Below are 8,847 nucleotides of genomic sequence, written 5' to 3'. Positions count from 1 at the left end.
CTACTGATGTATTGAAATGCTGTAATTATCATTTCTGGCTTTCAATAATTTACCATTATCTCCCTGGATTGGCCACATGGACAAATTTCTGTAATGTTTGTTTTATTTGAGTGCGTATATGGAAGAGGAAGCTGTATAGAGAAATGATGATTGGAGACTATTTTATGTTTTCCCTTTTTCTGACAGGAATTTTCAGGAGAGATTTTGATCTACTTCACATTTTAAGACCACTTAAAAGTAAGATGTTAGTCAATAAATAAACAAGTAAGAGGTTAGAAACTGTTTATTCTTGACTAACTTGTAAATCACTATAAATTATTAAATATGAACATTTTAAAAAGGAACTCTGCTCCAAATTGTGCTCTTTTTAAAAAATTGACACAACTCTGACACAAGGTGCCAAAATGAGGTTTATTGTGAATGTTTACACTGCAACTTAAATCAAGCAAGGAAAGGTCGTGTAACAAAAGAAAAAACCCAAGAGACAGAATTTCTGGTTTAATTAATGATCAGTTTATTAGTTAGGCTAACCAATAATCAATAAATTGATGGTCAGTGGTTTCTTTCAGTAAGCAGACAAAGGTCCTGAAGAGACTGGAAACTTTAATATACTTTTGGAAAAGTGGGTGCCCCAGACAGGTGAAAATCAACCCTGAATGGTGAACAATTAATGAGGGAGTAGGTTAGGAGTGTTTAGCTCCTCCTACTTAGAATGTGGCTTCATTGTGAGACTCAACTGCCTTCAGCAATCTGGACAGAAGAATCCATCTCCTCTCAGACCAGCTCTGTTTACAGAAGTAAGGTGTCCTAGCTGGGGGGGGGGGGTTGTCTTACCCAAAATGAGGAGCAAAGATAGAGCAATTTTATCAGCCATGTCCTTTCGAGACTGGCTAACTGACCTATAGGGGGCCAGTCCTTGAATGAGGAAAAAAAAGGCTGGATCATAATTATTAATGGGTTAATATAATAGAAAATAATCATTTTTCTCGGTTGGGATTCCTAGCAGTGCAAGTTTTAGCACAGAATTCAGTAATGGGTAAACCGAAACTTCTTTTCAAGCTCACCAGGCTAGTACTCCATAGGGTGAATGATAAATATAAACTTCTAAAACCTGTGTCATCATCTGAGTATTGTTTATATTCCATGTGAATGACTTCATTTATGTGAATATGTTTTCAAGAGATAAATGACAAACCACTAAAAACATAAGTTGTCTTGAAATCTTGTTTAATTTAATAATTTCCTGTGAAAAACTAGAGGCATGGATCTGCATCAGCCCAGTTGGTGGATTTAGAGCTTCTTGCTTTACATTCCTGAGAGGCAAAGCAGTGTAGATAGCCAGGACCCTTGGACTGGAGGGACAACTACTAAGTCTGAGTCTCAACTTCAATATCTATTAGTTGTTTAGCTCTAAACAAGTATCTTTTCATCTATAAAATGGGGATAATCATACTTTGCTACTTAATTCATATGATATTTCGAAGAAAGTGGACAGTAACTGTATAGTATATTCCACTTGAGCTATTATTATTTAAAAGATGCTAGATATAATTTTTTTGTTTTTATACAGGATATCTTTCAAATGGGCCTATTTTTCCTCCCTTCCCTTCCCTTGCTTTCTCTTCTCTTCTCTTCCCTTCCTTTTTCCTTCCCTTTCCTTCCTGAGAAAAAACAGTTTTAGTAATACCCTTTGCCTTTATACCAAGGTAATTTATGAAAATCTCCCCCCTCCAATTGAACCCTCCCTTATAACATTGAAAAAAAATTAGAACAAAAACACCTGATTGAGGAATAGCATTTGAGAACATATACAATATTTTACCATCCTAATCCTACAACTTTTGTTTACAGGAGGGAGCTATACGTCACAGTTTTTTTCCTCCGAGCATATCATTGGTTTTTCCAGTTACTCAGAGCCAATTTCCTTTTCTCCTTTACATTGTTGTAGTCATTTGTATGGTGCCCTTTTAGCTATGCCTATTTTACTATGAATCAATTAATACAAAGCTTTCCATGTCTCTCTGCCTTCTTTGTTTTTGCCATTTATGACTGCACAAGATTCCATTAGAATCTTGTAGGGAGTTTTTTTTTTTCCTGGCCATTTCCCAATTGATGGGCATACAATTTGTTTCTAGTTCTTTGCTACCACAAAGATTGTTGTTCTGAATGTTTTGGTGTATATTTTTTGTATTTGTCCACCTTGGGTCACAGACTTAGTGGTGGCCATCTGACTCCTTTTGGGGTGGTTATTAATGTGTTTTTAGAAGGAATGTTAGGGCAGAGCAATGGAGATGCTACAAATCCTTTTGGGGTAACTTTTCATTTGTCATATTCATCTGAGCAAGGTAGACAGGTAGATTCTTTTATTGTCACAGCCTACTGATGTGTAAAGAGATGTCCTGCAAAGCAACAAATAAAGAGTAAGATAGTAGGCCTAACTGAGATTTGTGGATATTGTGAGTCCTGAAGTGTTTAGAAACCTTATGGACTGTGTGCTGTCCTTTCCACTAAAGTCTTACTCTGATGCCTCATCCTGTTTTAGAGGTTGCTTCTTGGAGGTCATGCCAGTAGAACACAAACTCTAGCAGATACTGTCAAATTGAAGAAGCCTTGATCAACAGATGATGGCCAAGGACAAGCCTAGCTAAACATTGGAGAGACTCATCACTAGAAGGCTGACCACTCAGCAATGAAATCAATCAAGAAGAGTTTTTGAGGAAAGAATTTCTACCTTTCTACTGTATAGGCCAGTAAAATTGCTGATCAGTTAAAGTTTAACATGTGGTGTCATCTCAGGTCATACTTTTCAGCCCACAGAACTGATTCCATGAATTTATCTGGTAACTAGTTACATATGTAAGTAGAGTATTAATTATGTTTAGTTCTGGACATCCCAACTTTACAGGGACAGCCTAGGGAGGATAATGAGAATGATGAAGCACTATGAGTCCATGGCATATGAGTGTTGGTTGAAAGGTTTAGCCCAAAGAAGAAAAGACGATGTTCAAGTATTTGCATGGCTGCCATATGAAAGAAGTATTAGATTTATTTTGTTTGGACTCAGAGAACAGAACTGGAGCAACTTTCAAGAGACCAATTTAGGCTTGATGTCAAGGAAAAAAACAAAACAAAACAAAACTTCCTAACACTTAGAGCTGGTTGAATGGTAGAATGGGCAGCCTTGAGAGGTGGTGAGTTCCTTCTCTGTTAGAAGTCTTCAATCACAGGCTAGGCAACCATTTATTGCATATGTAACACTGGGTATTACTTTGGGGCATGGGTTGGACTAAATAGCCACTAAGATTCCTCTGAATTCTTGAATTCTGAGATCCTGTGATATTTACGTATCATCTTCCCTAGCGCAAGGTATCAACTTTGAGAGAAGGGAACATTTCATTTTTGTCTCTGCATCTTAGCACAGTCCCTGACTTATGTTAGGTACTTAATAAATAAATACTTGATTGAGTAAAGGCCTTGACACCAAAAAAGGATAGAGGTCTCTGTAGTTGCATTTGTTGTCAGGTTTAAACACCCGTCCTCCTGCAACTGTCACTCCTTTCTCCACCATATGCTAGAAGACAGAATAGAAATGCTTTTGGAAGTTGAGGATTTTGCCAGATTTTAGTACCCTGGTAAACAGTTCACTGGAACTCTGCAAAGAAGCAAAGCAAAGTGAACAGCACCCAGGAGAGCTGTCTGGAGCCAACATTAACTTGTGCAGAAACCCTTCTGCGTGACTTTATTACAGTGATTACTGAACTGTTCAGTACCAGAGTAACAATTACTGCTGCCATCCTTGGGTTAGCTGACACACTGACATCCTCAGAGAGCAGAATCAAGGAAGCTCAACCCACTGAGCCAAGTGAGCAAATACACAATGGGTCTATAAAAAACACATTTCAAAAATGAAATAGGAGGGGCTTGGAGTAAATGACAAGCAGTTCTCACTTCAGTGGAATACTCATGGATTAAGAATAGGAAACAAATCATTAAAATGACTTTGTAAGTGTGCATAAGTACACTTTTCCCTCCCTCTGCTATGAGGTACTCAGGCTTTCAGCCTGGAGTCTTCCCCTTTGCACAGACAGATGTAGAATAAAAAGCATTCTTTCATTTGTCAAACTACATGCTATTTTCCTTTTCATTATTTAGTCAGAACCTTCAAGTCTACCTTCTTTAGGCAGGCTCCTATGAGCTCTTACTACCCAACTTTTAGCCTAGCTAATTTCATGCCTCTCCTCCAGCTATAAGGAATGTCCAAAGAGACAGGAGAAAAGAAAGTCACAGAAAGAAAGTATGCATTGTGAACCTTCTCTCAAAAGCACATTGAGCCCTGAGGGTCAAGTGTATTCTCTATGGAGTCTACCACTGTATTGTTAATTAAACATAGAAAGGAGCTTTGGAAATAGCAAGTTGGTATTTATTGGAATCAGCATTTCTTGTCAATGACAATGAAATCTTTTGCTGTGATGTTGAATTGCAGTGATACTTTGAAAGATCTATGTTTTCATCAGGGTAGTTATTCCATGTAGGTGGTCTTTCCTCCATATTTAACATCCTCAGTTCTTTCAAGAGCTCCTCAGGCTTTTAAGTCCCATCCCTCCCCTGGATGCCCTCCTCCCTTATCCTGGCTGTGCTCCAGCTTGACAATGTCATTGCTAAAATATGGAGTCAACCCGATACTCTAAATGTGGTCTGACCAAGGAGGGAAGGATACAATGGGATCATTAGTAGCCATGTTCTGGACCCTATCCTTTTATTAATGTGGCCTGAGATTACATTAGCTTTCTTGGCTGTCACATTAAACTGCAGACTCATAGTGAGTTTGCTGGTCATTAAAAGCCTCTGTCCTTTTCCAGCTACCACACCACTAACCTATAATGTTGTAGCTGTTTTTTTTTAATGTATGTGCAGAATTTTATCTTTCTGATAAATGTAATTTCATCTTGTTAGATTTGCTTCATCGTTTCAGCAAATCAAGATCTTCTTGAACCCTCACTCTGTCCTCTGGCATATTAGAGAGCTCACTCAGCTTCATGCCATTGCAAGCTTGATAAATATTCTATCTATGCTTTCATCCAGGTCATTGATAAAAATGTTTAACCAATCAGGACCAAGGACAGAGCCCTGAGGCTGTCAATTTGTCACTGGCCAATTCCCTGACCATGGCAGCTTGCCAAGGCACTTATGTGACTGTTCCCTAGAGGTCACAGATCTCACAGAAGAAATACTGCTTGGAAATCTCTGCAAGACAAGGAACGCTGCAATCATAGAGAATTTATCAGAAGGGGACCCAGGATCCTACTGGCTCTCTTGCATCAGAAAACCTTCCAAATCTCATTCAAACTGCAGTTAATTTTGTTATTTCAGAAAGATATGGGTCAGACTTAGTAACAGTAGTGATATCATGATTAGAGCATTTCTCTAAATTTTTGTTGTTCAGTTGTTTTTAGTCCTTCCTAACTTTTTAAGACCCCATTGGGGGTTTTCTTGGCAAAGTTACTGGGGTGGTTTGCCATTTCCTTCTCCAGCTCATTTTACAGATGAGGAAACTGAGGCAAATAGGGTTAAGTGATTTGCCCAGAGTCACACAGCTAGTAAGTGTCTGAGGCCAGATTTGAATGCAGGAAGACAAATCTTCCTGATTCTTAGCCTGGCGTTCTATCTACTGTACCACCTAGCTGCCCTATATCTCTAAATAACCCACACTTAATCAGAAGCCTTTCAGACAAACTGCCAGGTGCCCTTTCCTTTAGTCACTACCACTACTTCTTTGCCTATGCTTCACTGTGCTTTAATGCTCTTCCTGGCCCACCCCTGAGATACCTGCCCTAACTTGAATTCTAAAGAGGTATTGCTTCTTTTCTATTGCATATTGATAACTTATCTCCTTCTGTGGCATTGTGGGAAGCAGGCTAACTTTAGAGTCATAACGCTGTGATTTTGGAGAAGTCACTTATTTTATCTAGGCCTCAGTTTCCTCACCTGTAAAATGACTGGGTTAGATTAGCTACTTTTAAGGTTGTTTTAGTTCGAAATCTTTCGTACTATGATTATTACTGTTGATCACTGTTACACTTCAAAAATTTAGTAGAATCTGATAAATGTTCATTTCTATTAAGTATGCACATAATTTCTAGGTATAATATGATACCTGACTTCAACTCCCTCTATTAAAAGTGTCACTATATGGCATTTATCCACTTAGGCAGAGGGGTTCTTAACCTGGGGCTGAAGAACTTAAAAAATTTTTTGATAACTATATTTCAATGTGATTGGTTTGCATTGCAATTCTATATATTTTATTTCATGTACTGAAAAACACCAATCTGATTCGGGCACACAAGCCTCATCACTTTGACAAAGGGGTCTATGTTCCACATCCTCTTTACTCATTGAGTCTGGGAGCATTTTTGTTCAGAACTCTCCTGACTTCTTTTTCTATTTTTCTCCCCAGCACCATGGATGGATTCACCACTTTGAGTCCTAGAGTCTAAGAGAATAGCTATAACTATTCTTAATGTAAACCATTTGGCTATGGTAATCAAACCTTCCTATCCTTGTATTCTCAGTGTGTGGTTGCCAATTTTCCACTTTATGACTTCCACCCATTTCTCCTTGTTCTTTTCAGAACCAGTAAAATGGGTAGAAGTTTCAAAGAGGTAAATTGGCATGGGCTGCCTTAAGAGGTTTTGAGTTCACCCTCCTTGAAAGTCTTTGAGCAAAGGCTGGATGACCACTTGTCAGGCATGTTATAGAGGATTCCTTGTCATCAGTCTGGCTAGACCTCTTTTCTGTGATTTTGGTTCTTGTATTGAGACTCAAAGTTCCTCCAAAGATGGCACTTCTGTAGCAGGCTTAGTTCCAGTTTTCTCTTCACCAGAAAATCAAAACAGATGAAGCACATTTCTTATTCTCTGTTCTGCTCCTCAAGTCATTCTCAAATTCTTCCTCCCAGAAAGTTTTCTGTTCAGTAGGCCTCATGCCACAGGTGGCTTTCTGCCTTTTATTCTCTCTCCTTATTAGAGCCAATTCCTCCACTAATGTTGTACTCTGGTGCCTCGTTCTGTTGTGCATTTGATGCTGGACTCTCAAAGATTATGACAGCAGAATCGAAATCATTGTTGGTCTTACCAAGTTGGGAAATGTTCAAGTATGGGTCTGATGTTGTTTTATGTATCTGTCATCTAAGGACCAACTGATTGAAGCCTCGAGACTGAATGCTGGCCACTGGATGATGTGGTTTTTGGTCCTAGCAGCTCATTAGACCATCTACCAGAAATAGAAGCATTTTGAACTGTTTCATACAGATGAAGTCATGAATCCTTGAAATATGGGAGTTGTTTGAAGAGGACCAACCCTTAGTATTTTTCTGAATACTTACAAATATGTTTTGAATACGGCAAGACATATAGAAAATAGGGTGGTTTTTTTTTTTATATATACTGTCTTTTCTAGCCAAGTCATTGAAAGACAATTTCACCATCTGCTCTTTGGTTATAGGCCTATACTGAACTATTCTTGAATCCCTGACAGGATTACATCCCTTACATTTAGAGACTCCTGAAACTATAAGGGAACTTAGTGATATATTCTTTAGTTAACAGATACAGCCTACATTAGAGACCATTAATAACCAACAATAAGTTAAACTGTATTTGAATTTCATAGGCAATGCATTTCATGTTAGGTCATCATGCTCAGTTAACATTCCATCTGTATGAAGGCATAACTTAAATCAACATTTAACTTTCAGATTTAAATTGTAAACAGGACAATTCATGGACATGAATTCAACTGTTTCCTGTAATGAAATTTCATTAGTATGGAGAGCTGACCTTAGAGTAAGGAAGACTTGGATTCAAGTTCTGCTTTTGACATATACTGACTGTGTGACCCTGAGAAAGTCATTCAACTTCTCAATGCCCTAGGCAACTGTCTAAGACTATAAGTTGCCCAAAGGCACAGCATTGTTAGAGAGAGCTCTAGAGCACTTTAAAGTGAAGAAATCATAAGTATGGACCCTAGTCACTGTCTCTCCCTCTACCTATCCCTGTCCCTGTCCCAGTCCCTCTCCCTCACTCTTGCCCTCTCCCAACTTATTAAGTGTTTACTATGTGCAAAGCTCTACATTTAATGAAGTGCTGAAATAAATTTGAGAAGACAGTCCCTGTTATATTCTAATAGAGAGAGACAATATATATATATATATGTAGGAATGCTGGCTTGGGAGGATAAATTTGGCTTTGAAAGCTACAAGGATGGCAAATGGAACTAGATTGACATTTTTTTTTCACAATTGGGGTTAAGTGACTTGCTAAGAGTCACACACTAATACATGTCAAAAGTTTGGTCTGAGACCAGATTTGAACTTAGGTCCTCCTGACTTCAGGGCCAGTGCTTTCTCCACTGTGCCACTTTGCTGCCCCTTAATATATTCTTTTTAGGAGTGATGGAAGCATTGATTTGACTCTGATTCTAGAATTGAAATAGTGTGTGTGTGTGTGTGTGTGTGTGTGTGTCCATGCTATGCCAAGGAGAGTAAGCTTGGCTGAGGTTCATCTGAAACAGTACATCCTTTACCCCCGTCCAAGTCTGGAGTTCTAGAGATGACAAGGTTAAGCCATCAGGGCATGGTTTCTGGACCCGGCAATAAAACATAAAGCAAAGTGTTCAATTATTGATGTTATTCAAGATTGGTTCAGATCATTTTTTGTGTCTTGGACCTTTGGCAGTTCAGTGAAGCCTTTGGACCCTTTCTTAGAACAATGCTTTAAGTAATTGAAGGAAATACTATATTTCAGTTAGAGGTTAGTGAAAATAAAAATGTCATTTTCTCTTCCTCAT

At 38.5% G+C, this 8,847-nt stretch overlaps 1 long non-coding RNA gene across 1 annotated transcript in view; it reads left to right on the top strand.

The window, feature by feature from the left end:
• The first annotated feature begins 731 nt into the window (after positions 1-731).
• Positions 732-8,847, top strand: part of LOC110220440 (uncharacterized) — a 28,111-nt gene continuing 19,995 nt past the window's right edge. Inside the window, exon 1 of the long non-coding RNA XR_002327867.2 lies at positions 732-797. This is a non-coding gene — a long non-coding RNA (uncharacterized LOC110220440). The remainder of the gene's footprint in view (positions 798-8,847) is intronic.

Source organism: Phascolarctos cinereus, unplaced genomic scaffold (genome assembly GCF_003287225.1).
Source record: "Phascolarctos cinereus isolate Bilbo 61053 unplaced genomic scaffold, phaCin_HiC Scaffold_4;HRSCAF=312, whole genome shotgun sequence".
NCBI lineage: Eukaryota > Metazoa > Chordata > Mammalia > Diprotodontia > Phascolarctidae > Phascolarctos > Phascolarctos cinereus.
This window is presented reverse-complemented; position numbering and strand designations above follow the sequence as displayed.